Genomic DNA, 12,219 nt, shown 5'->3' with positions numbered 1-12,219 from the left:
TGGAAAACTTTTGCCTTATGCTGGAAGCAGTCAAGATACACATCAGTCTTTCTTGCTACCATGGCCTTTTCCATATTGCTTTCCTTTCTTGGGTGATAATGACCTTTTCATTCACATGGAAAACTCCTTTTAACTCTCAAAACTTGTCTCAGTTAACCTACTTTTTTTGTAGGCCTTCTTACATTTTGACCTTCCTACTCTGGGCTACCCCACCTCACTTTGTGCTCCATAGCACCTGAGCCTGTTTCTGCCATAGCTACTGGTCCAGAGGTAATTTATGTATCTGACTTGTAAGCATTTTAGGACAGGGAGTAGATTCCTCTTTGTAACTACAGCACATAGCATAGTCCCTGGCAAAAATTGGCCTAGAATAAATATGAATGAGTCATTCCTATTCTCAATTCTTAAAGCGTGTCAATTTTTGAAAAGATTATAAAGATTTGGAATATAGTGTCCAAAATTTTAGAAAATAAGAGGAAGTGGAAAAATATAACATTCTCACTTGTATGTACATATTAAAGTAAAAATTAAATACTTAACTAATCTTTTATTTAAAAGCGCTACAGTGGTGTCACATTTAAACCGTGTTTAGATTCTAAAGTCAGTGGGAAGAACATAATCACACTTGGAAAGAACTCCAGAACTTGCCACAGTGAAAACCATCTCACCATTATCCCTTGGCCAATCCAGCAAAGCATTGCAAAGCATGTGGGGTTTCTTTGGTGGGATCTTACATAAAGTTGTTGACTTGAGTTTCATAGAGAACGAAAAGTATGTGTTTTTATACATGAAACTCACCTCAGAGAGTGAGATGCTCAACAGGAACTGAAACCAGCTGAGGGAACAGTAGTCTCAAATCATATGTGTCATGTGTCAACTTGGTGCAATTGATTGATGGCAGTGACAAACAACTATATGCCCTACTTAAATTGTTAGTTTCTTTACTTAGTTTTTTCACAAATGAACTTGACTCCAGATGTAATTACATATGTAGCTTTAAATTTAGAATATAAATATTAGATTTGGATGTAATTATAAATCTAAACTTAGATTTAGAATTACAGATGTAGTTGAATTTAGGTGAATTAAATATTTGTATAATGTAACTCCTCAGTAAATCAATTAAAGTATTTTTTCTCTATTTGCCCAAATAATTGTCACAGTTTTATAGTTCTTTCAGAAAACATGCACATGTAGATGTAAGTCAAATGTATGTACAATAAGAAATTATGTGCATATTTGCATGTCATGTATATACAGAAATTTGGAGACAGACAGATATTAAGGTTATTGGTTATATATCTCTAACATAATTAATACATCCAGAAAGAATCTGAACACACCAAAAATTAGGAAAGATGTGAACCCAAGACAGGGAAGTTATATGGATAATACTGTTCTGATTACATTTTCTCTTGATATATTTAATTAGAGATAACAACTATAGCCCTGCCTATATCCACAGTGTAGCTCTTTTATGTTATGGGAGATAATCTAAGAACTTGGAAAATGCAAATTTGTCATTTTATACTGTAATTATGTTTAACTCAAAGAATTGTCTTTCCACACATCAGAAAAAACTTCCAAATTCTAATAACCTTGAATTATGTTATTGCAAAAAGAAAAAAAAAATTCAAGAATCTGGCAGAAATTCATATATTCATTCACTTATTCAATAAATATTTTTTGTGTGTCTGTTATATATCAGGCTTCAATTTAGGGAATGAAAGTACATAGTGAACAAGGCATATAAGTTCTCAGATCTCCTAAAGTTCATATTTTAGTAGGAAGAAAGAGGAAATAAATAAATGAATAAATAAGATGATTTTCACTAGAAATGAGTGCTATAAAAATAAAGAAAATTGGATAGAAGTTAACTGAAAATGATAGTAGGGCTATATTGCTTTAGACGGTATGCCAAAGAAGGCCTTTCTAAAAAGGCTAAATACAAGTTAAGATGTGAATTAGAGGACTCAGTCATGTGACGTTGTTGGAGAACAGTGTCTGAAATAAAATGAACAGAACTCAAAGTAGAAACACACAGAAGTGAGGGTGAACTTAGCTAGTCACAGCATAGCCGTGGCTATGGTGGCTACGGCATGGTGGGAAGCGCAGTAAAAAAGTGACTGGAGAAAGTGCTTATGTAACTATCAACCTTGGTAAGAGGTTTGCGTTTTATTCTAATCCCAAACGGATATCTTTAAGAACTCAGAAATCATCACCAGCAGGAGTTCAGATTGGTATTATATTATATGCACTCAATTCTATTTTCACGGTCACCTATTATTATTAGTACGCTTGTTGAGTCAGTAGGGTTACTGGTTAAGAGAGTGGACTTTGAAATCATCGAAAGATGTAAGCTTGAATCCTGGCTTATTTCCTCACTAGCTGTGTGTTCTAGAGAAAAGACTTCACATTTCTAGCCTCAATTTCCTCTGTAAAATAGTTGATAATAGTACCTGCTTCTTAATATTGTTTTAAGAATTAAATGTGATAATGACATAAACTATAGTACTATGCATGATACATAGTGAAGTCAGATATTAATGACTTCATCATGATACTTAGAACATTGGTTTAATTGATTTGCAATAACAAAGTTGTCTCTTTGGTCTTGTAATTTTTCTTATTTGTTAAGCTATACAAGTTTTTCATGGCCATAACACATACAGAATCTGTTATAAGGTAAATTCTATTTTGCATACACACAAGAGAAGAGAAGTAGCTTAAATCTGCATATTTTAAAAGAGGATTACTGGGAAAAATCTTCCTGTAAAGTCATAGACTTAGATTAAAGATGTATCCCAGAGAAGTTATTTTCAATAGTTACATGTTTACCCATGTAGACTGTATAATCCTACTTTATTCAAAGTCCTCCACTTAGTTGGTATAATTTTCCAGTATTATATTTTTCTTTAGAGAAAGTGACATAAAGAATAAGACTCAGTGTAAGAATAAGCTTCTCAATACAGAATTGCCCTTTTCCTTAGGGTGAAGCACTTCTCATCTGCCTTTACTTTCTCTCTTTGCTATGCCAATACTATCAGAGGATAATTATAATAGTAGTCAAAACATTAATAATTTCCCATGATTTTAAAATTTTGGGAGAAAAAAAAAACAAAATTATTTTTCAATCCCAGTCTTTTATTTTGTTCCAATATTTAAATGAAATTCATTAGATAAATATTCTGGCTAATTCCATTTATAATTGTAGCCAAAATATGTGAGAAAGCAGTTTCTTCTCTTTTCCATTTTTTTTTTTGTGTGTGTGTGTGTCCTTTCTCCTACCATTGTCCCGTTATAGGGTCCCAGATCAAAGCATCAATTTGTTTTAGAAAACATATATTATATATTGAAATCCACAGTTACCTACTTGGAGTCCTTTGTTCCAGCATACTGCTTAACAGGAAAATTGTTCTGCTTACATGTTTATATTCACAATGGCAGTGAAAGGGTAACATGATGATGCTGATGAAGATGACGAGCATGCAGAGAGGCTGATGTCATCTGTCCTCCATTATGCCCTTAGTGTGTGTTAGACACCATTATCATGTATGTCTGTGTCTCTTTTCCTTTCTCCCTGGGAGGCAAACAGACAGCATAATTTCACTTTTAAAAATGAGCAAATTGAAACTGTTGACTAGCTTGGCCAAAGCCACTTGGGAATAAAGAGCAGAACCAAGATTCAATTGATTCTGACTCTACAGTTTTCTTCCCCATATGCTGCACTACCTTTGATAAAGTCATGAAACTGATTTCCTTCAGCGACCTGCAAATGACAACTTTATTCCACTTGATTCTCGTTAACATTTTAATGTTTTATATGGAAATTTAGGTTTCATAGCTGGTATCTTTGTATCCCCAAACCCGATTAAATGTAAAAACTCAGCTGTTTTTCTCCCCTCTAAAAAAAATCAGCAACAAGTACTAACTTAGTGAATGTCCTCGTTATAGTGAAACGACTCCTTACAATTTATAGTTTTGTTTTTCCGGGATGGATTCTATTCCTCTTAGCAATAACTGCCATCGCATTTGGTGAACAAACTATTTCTAGTGACAGATGAAGAACAAGAAATTTAGAAGTGTTTATGCTTTCATATATAATAACCAAAATAGTCATGCCTAACACTTTTAGCCAGAATTAATCATGATTTAAAGAAACCCAGTGTAGAACTCAGACACCCCTGAGTGGCAGAAAAAAGATTAGAACTCTTTATTAGAATAGTCTTTTGGCTACAATTGCTTTGCAAGCAGCTAAATAGAGTAGATGTGCATTAAATGAAAAGTGTTATTATTAGTAAGCCCTCCAAATGTAATATTCTTGAAGGTACTGATTTGCTTGAAGAAGCAAAATGTTGCTATAAGCTCTGTTACTCACTGACTTGCTTGACATTTGATTATTTGAGCAGTATGTTACTTACAAAGATGGAGATGAAGAGGAGGAGGAGAGCAAGGATGATAAACATCTAAAAATACTATCCTGAGAGACTTTCCTTAGAGAAAGTCATTTAATGCCTCAGTAGCCCTAGATGGTAGGTATATTAGGCAGGACTAATTTTACAGATGACGATACTGCAGCACAGGAGATTGCCACTTCACAGGATGTCTAAGTTTGTAAGTGAAGGAGGAAGACTTTGGCCACAAAGTCCCTGTTCTTAACAACTGCAGATACGATTTGGAGCGAATTAAAAAGAATGATATGTAAAGCACTTAGAGTTAACACCACTTAAGCATCATATCAAGTCTGTCCTTGTTAGTATTACTCTTGTTTAGCTATTAAATTACAATATAATTATATTAAAAATTTTTATTGTGCGTTTAGGGGGAACTTTTCTTCCTAATTTTAGTTACAGATTTTAAAAAAAGACCTCTGTATATTTAAATCTGTAAATCATTTCACAGAATACTGCTTATTCTTCTTTTTAGCCAGCTTTGTTATTAAATGTTGATTTGCTTTTTATATAATCCAGTGAATATCGCTTAAACTTCTAGAAGGAATCTATATTGGTGACCTTAAAGATAAAAAGCCACAGTGGTGAAGATAAGATTACACTGTGTAAACCACAAGTTAATACCAAACATGGAGTAAAAATGAAAGGTCAAAGATTAAGGCATCAAAAAAAATAAACTTCCTTTATCATTGTTTGATATTTCTATCATTTCTGTTATCCTGTGTATTGTATTGGAAAGGGCTCATTCAGGAATTTCAGGTTTGTAGAGATTTAAGAAAAGGATTTAAAATTCTATTTGGTTTTTTTTTTTTTCTTCTTATGTCACAGCCACTTTGCATAAAGGTAGGCATGCAAATATGTCATAAAAAAAAACGCTAGGTCTTCTTGATCTTGAAGAGAGATGCCTACTTTCGCAAAGGGGGAGGTACTCATTTGGATAAATTTATATGTACCCCTCGAATTTGGGTGCCAGTCTGAACTGCCAAACTTCAGAATTTTCACATTTTTAATATACCGAAGTGGGTTAAAACAACCCATTAGTATAAGGAGTATTTTTGAAACTGTTGACATTTGGCTACTGTTCTTTCATCCACTGTTCTGTAGTCTTGACAGAAACTTGGTTTAACTTGCAGAGAGAAAGTGAAAGACAGAGAAAGGTGTCTATATGAAATGCCCCGGAGAGAAGCAGAACTCCTGGAAGGCAACATTTAGGCATTGAGTGTGACACTGTATTAACCTTTTTAATGGATGTATGTAATAAAGTGACATGTAAATGGAGCACAAGGGGAGATATGACACTATATCTGGAAAAGGATAAAACAGTTGGTTGAATACTGGGCTATTATAGCAGTTTGCAAACCTTGGATAAACTCAGTCAGCAGTTGTATAATTGGTTATTCAATCCCGACCCTTGTTCACAGCTCAAAGCCAGGAACACTGAGACCTGTTGCCAATTTGAGTGAATATAGTGACTGTACTCGGCCGGGGCCTAACATTGGAGCCAGGCCTTTTCCTGTGGGCTGCTTTCCACCATGTCTGGGACTGGCTCGGTGACAGTGGGTCTTTTGTTGTGAAAGGCTGGCTGGTACTCCCCTCCTTTGCAAAATGTCTAACAGCTACACAAATATAAGAAAATAGGAAAAGGGACTTACTGTAGCTTTTCTCTTAGTAAGTTAATGTGGAATTATTACTTTTTCTTTCTTTCCTTCTTTCTTCCTTTTTTTTTTTTCTCTTGCTCCTTTTTTAGGCAAAGTCTGAATTAAGTAAATAAACTTAAAGAGTGAGATAAAAGCCTGCTTTTGGATAAGAATGGAACCTTGGTAGTCCCTGATTTGAATATGATATGTATGGAGAAATTTATAGCAATCCGATTCACAAAAATTTCGAACAAAGTATTTTTGCTTTCCCTCATTTCTCCTGTCAAAGTTCATGAAGAAGATTGTTTTTACTCCATAGCTCCTCCATAACAAAAGATCTAGCATGTTTATAAATCTGTTATGTATTTCACTTTATGAAACAAGCACCCTACCTTCTCTGCCCAAACATACTGGAGAGAGGCCAACAGACTAACCACTTACTGCTTCTAGTCTAGTAAAACTTGAGAAATAAATCAGTGAAGATTTTGATTTGAGTGTGCGGTATAAAGAATGCCCAGTCTTCATACAGTGCCCAATTCATAAAGGAATCTGTAACAAGCTGGTAGTATTTGCCAGTTAGGTGCTGCTTACTGATAGGGTGACAGTTCCCAGCTGCAATCAATTATGCTTCCATTATTGCTGTTGTTTAAACATACGGAGGAATACCAGTTCAGAGGATTTCACAAAATGCATCGAAGTTCCAAAACAAAGTAAAGAGCATATTAAAAAAGAAAACACCAAATACATTCCGAATTGAGAATTTTTTTCTGAGAGCATTATAATCTCTTTGCCTCCGTTCTCCCCTCCCCGATTCCACCTCACACACCCAGCATTTATAAAATCACACACACACACACACACACACAACACATAGTGTTTGATTTAATGCGGGGTTGCAATTCAATCAAGAGACTGCTGAGGTCATATAATATAAATGGCTACAGTACTTCTTGGCTTAGTTATAGCCTTGATCTCTCAGGGCTTTGTTTTTCTTAATTGAGTAGCCTCCTGCTGGGAGGAGCTCCTAAATATTTTGGACTATATGTCACTAAAAAGAATTTGGAGTCTAGAAGGTAGTAGGGGGAAGGGGGAAGGAGGTAAGTCTCGCCGGCAAAGGATAAAGGAAAAGGAAAGAGGTTGTTCTGAAACCATGACAGGACAAAGGAAAAAGAAGCAAATTGTTTTTGAAGAGAAAATTAATCATTGAAAGGGACTGGCTATTGTGAGGCGAACATAAAAATAGAGGGAGCATTTAACTTGAAATATATGAGAAAAAGCGCCATGGAAACTCCAACAGAGGCCTTTAATGGAAAATACTCCTGGCCATCTCATTATAAGTACATCCCTGGGAGCCAAGTGTTATGAGCATTAGTAAGAAGGTGGTATTTTTTTAAAAATTGATTATAATCAAGCTTAATATATTTGAGGCTTAATAAAAGTATTGCGTGGGGGCAGTATCATAGCATAATAGAGACCCCTCAGTATCGCATTCTTCGTAAGTATTGTATTTCATAATGCTGATCGCTGGAGGCTGTTACTTCCTGGTGGGAAAATAGGAACCTGAATTGTTAAAGAGAAGATCACAGAGTTGGAGGCAGGCCCTATTAACCCCAGAAAATATAATTCAACATATATCTTATCATCTTAATCTCCCAAACATTTGTCTAGCTGCTATGACAATACAATATTGTATATAAGAAACAGATGTCTCCCCTAGGTCACTATTTGTAATTTAGTAAATTGTAGGTGTCCAACTGGAGAGCCTAGAGCTGCTGGTGGAGAATGAGCGCTCGAGATGCCTCATTAATTTAATGTAGGTGAGAGGCTGGTGGGCTTAAAGGATTTGGTGGTAGTCCCATAGAGAACTGCTTGCATGGAATTCAAATCATGTGAAATAGACTTGTTTTTTTTCTATTATTTTTCCCCTCCACGCTGTGAACCCTCACTGATCATTATTTTTTAGGAACTTCAAGTGTCACAACAAAACCAGAAATGCTGAGATATGTATGAAAACAAGAGTTTCAATTAAACTCAAATCAAGCATCTTTTAAAGGTGTTGGTTTTTAGTTTTTATACAGCTTTGTTTGGCAGCGAAGTCCTCACATGTTTTGAAATTTGGCTTTGCTGCTTTGTAATTTTGAGGGTGCTGCGCTGTCAGCTTGGAACAATTTGCTGAGAAGAAAAGAGAAAAATAAATAAGTTAGGTTTTACATCGAGGATTATGGACTAAAAAAGTAAATTGACACCTACTGCATAATAGGAAAACCTGTTAGATTATGTGTCTAATGTAATTAATAAATTTTGGAAATTTTCCTATAAATAATTTAATCCCCTCATTAAACAAGTAATTTCTCTCTTGTTCTTTGCTAGCTGCCTAGGAACAATGATGTTTTCCTCTCTTTCTTTGGAAATGGAACTCTTTTATTTTTAATTTCATAAACATATATTTTAAGTAGATAATTCACCTTTTAAAGATCCATTTCGCCGATTAAAAATTTATTGCAATGACTTACAAGTTTAATTTACCAATTCTTTTGTTTTGTTTTGTTTTTTTGTCTTCAGCAAATAAGATTATAGCTGCCATACTTGGAATGATCTCTTTGGAATGCCTGTAATTTAACCGAAGATGCAACTCTCTATTAGAGTATTCTAATTTATAAGAATGATTAAATCTATGTTTCTAACATACCACAGTTGTTAACAATGCTTTATCGGAATCTTTTTCATGAGAGAAGTATGAGATTTTTCCAAGTAGCTGAAATCCGAGAAGCCTTTTGGAAACTTTCTCCGATACCTAGGCCAGTGTTCACATTGGGTGGGAGACCTAACGTCCTGTCACAGAGAGCCTGTGGAGCTTAAACATCTTCTGCACCTTCTGTGAGAAAGGAGATGGCAGGTTCCTGGGGGTTCTCATGTGCCTCGGAGAACAGAGTCAGAGGTACAAACCCTTTTGAATTTTCAGCATGTGGAACACAGAGCTTTGTGGCTTTTGAAAGACCATCCCCAAGTTTGTAAAGCTTGCTCTCTGACCCCCAGGGCAGAAAGTTGGGTCCTCTGTCATTTCACTAGATTCACCCATTCTTTGTTATAAAATACGGATCTATATTTTAATCTTTTAACTGCTAGTAGTTTATTACACTCCCCCCAACATCCCTAAGCTATTTTAAATCTGCTTTATCTTTTTAAAACATTTTATCCTTTTAAATCAGTGAATCACTGAAAAAGCATGGGGGGCCCGTCCTAGTACGTCGAACATCCCTTCAGCTCTTCCCACCTCGACTCACTTTTTTTTCCCTCAGATACATTTGTAATGAGTGAATTCAAATTTTATATAAATGTATATTTATGTAAATATTATATATTAATAATTACTTCTGGAAAGCTAAGCATAAGAGAAAGGACTATTCAACAGATCTGTCTTTTTGGCTCTTCCTTCTATTTCTTTATCCTTCCAAATGTTGATGTATCATGTTTTCCTCTCAGTTACCAAATGTGAGACATAATCCTACTGATGTAACTGATTGATGTTTTTAAGAATATGGGAAAATAAAAGTCAAAGGCTGAACCCTGTCTGGTGTGGCTCAGTGAATTGAGTGTCGGCCTGTGAACCAAGTGTCGCTGGTTCAATTCCCAGTCAGGGCACATAACCAGGTTGCTCGTCAGGTCCCCAGTTGGGGGCGCGAGTGAGAGGCAACCACACTGTGATGTTTCTTTCCCTCTCTTTCTCCTTTCCCCTCCCTCTAAAAATAAATAAACAAACAAACAAATAAATCAATAAATATTTTTTTTAGAAAGAGTCAAAGGCTGCAATGCTGTGTGTTAATTATATTCAAGGTATAGATTATTATATTTTCTACCATTAATACCCTTTCTAGGATTAGTAATTTGTTGTCCTGTCATTCCTTTAAATGAATAATTAGGGTATTGTCCCATTCATTTTTTTTCTCAGATTTACCAAATTACTTGTAACATTAATTCATCATCTTTTTCCACATCACTTCTTAACCATTCAGAGAGGATGTCCTGCCATTTGTCTGGCATCTCAGGAGTCTCTCTTTTCTGTTTACCACTTACATTAATGTATGTACATCGCCTATGTGTGTGGCACATTATATTGAAAAATATATATGTACTTCTAGCATTATTTGTGGCCCCTTTGAGATTTTTGAAGGAAAATTTTATTTACAATACTCTGGTAGTAATTCTTCATTTCTTCCCTTTTTAATAAATAAAATACATATGAGTTCTTGGTAGTTTATTATTGCATTTTACTATGACTTTTTAAAATTTGATATGCTGTATTTCACTGAGTTGTTAAATAAGAAAGTATTGGTATGTATTTGAATTTTTCTTAGTTGATAATGGTTAAATTATCACTTAAGTGACACTATGGTGTTGGTAAACTTATTTTACCTTTCTTAGAATTCATTCAATTCTACTTTAGGTCTTATTTACTTAAAAAATGTTTTCAAGTCAAATTTCTGAAGATTTAATACAATGTTTTTATCCATATTTTATATACTTAATCAGTTTTCATTTCACCAAAATTTACCTGAGGTCTTGAAAAAGTGCAGATTCCTGGGATTCAATGAAGGCGTAAAGAGCCAGACTCTCCTATGGTCCTGGAAATCTGAATTTTAAGGAAGCTTCCTTATGACTATGAACTCTAGGTAGATGTCCAGTTTTGTTTTGCCCTTGTTAATATACCTGATGCCAACAAAAAATACCTTTTAATTTAATTTCATATTGTTAGCACGATTTAATTCATATTATTTTTCTAATTATGGATTAGATAATAAATTGATCCCATTTTTGGAAATTATTTTCTAGTAAAATTTTTATAACATGTTTGATTGATAAACAGAAGAGTATTTCCAAACTCTTTATGGCCATACTATGATAGTAATTTTAGAAATAATCTATCACCATTATTTACTATAATACATCAAGTAAGGCACTGTTGTTCTCTTTACTTTTACTTCAACAAAGGAAACAATAGGAGAGCAACTCAATGACACTAATAATGTGAGTGAAAGGTTTAGTGTCTGGTCAGTTAGTCTTTCTGTCCTCAGCAGGAGTCGTGAGTTACTTGAGGTGCAGAGACCATGTTTAGTGCCTATCACAGTGCCACAGTAGCTGCTTAATAGACAACTGTTAGATAAATTAATGAATAAATAGAGTCTGCTGCCTCCCAGTCTTGTGTGTGTGCATGCATGTGTGTGAATTGTACCAAATAAGGAAAATGGCAGTACCTATACATGACACCAAAAGAAAAGATAGTGCAGTAGTTTTGTACATTCACTAAATTCAGAAATTAAATGAATATATCAGTAGACTGTACATGCCCAAGTTTACACCCACTGCCTTTGACCTTGAGAATTGTTAAGTCTGGTGATATAGGAAAAGTGAAAGGCAAACTATGCTTTTCTCTTTTTCTATTTATTCAGATAATTTTCTTTTTATCTGTTTGCTTCTTTTTTCACTTTATTTTTTCACTTTTCTTTCTTAAATAAAAATGTTTTTTTAAAGGGAACTCTTACAGATTCTTCTCTTGCTGTTGGGCATTTTGGGGTCACAGCATATTATATCTAACACACAACTTTAGATTTCATTTTTGACTAGATTGTGTCTAAGCTTGTGAACATTCAATGCTTTTTTGCCAAAAAAAAAAAAATAATCCTATTGTATTTCCTCATCTAAAATTACTCTAACAATGATACAATCTAAAAATCCATGAAAGGTTATGAGAAATATAACAAGTTGTTAAGGCAGATGGACTACTTGGGTTGAGAAGGATATGCGCAAATTTAGATATATGATTTTAAGCAAATTGGAGGATGTATTTTTAATTTTAAAATCTGATGTTATGTATTGAACATAAAAATATAATCTGAATTATAAGTAGCTCTTCAGCTCAACTGTTCAACTACCTGCATATCTCAATCTCTGATTTATCATATGAATCATGTCAGTTTTATTGTTCATATCTTTTCAGGCATCTGGCAAGCTGAAACTGCGATTTGTTTTCACATATGTTGTGATAGAGAAGATTCAGGATGTGTAGTGGTTTAGCATCAGGCTGCATGCGCTTTAATTCTCACTTCCAGTGGTAAAACATTCTGTCATATTTT

The 12,219-nt window shown here is 34.4% G+C and overlaps 1 protein-coding gene across 3 annotated transcripts in view; it reads left to right on the top strand.

The window, feature by feature from the left end:
* SOX5 (SRY-box transcription factor 5) overlaps positions 1-12,219 on the top strand; it is a 941,468-nt gene that overhangs the window by 713,668 nt on the left and 215,581 nt on the right. The window lies entirely within an intron of this gene.

Source organism: Furipterus horrens, unplaced genomic scaffold (assembly GCF_987537825.1).
Source record: "Furipterus horrens unplaced genomic scaffold, mFurHor1.1.pri manual_scaffold_4, whole genome shotgun sequence".
NCBI lineage: Eukaryota > Metazoa > Chordata > Mammalia > Chiroptera > Furipteridae > Furipterus > Furipterus horrens.
Note: the sequence above shows the minus strand (reverse complement) of the source record. Positions and strands in the feature narration are given on the sequence as shown.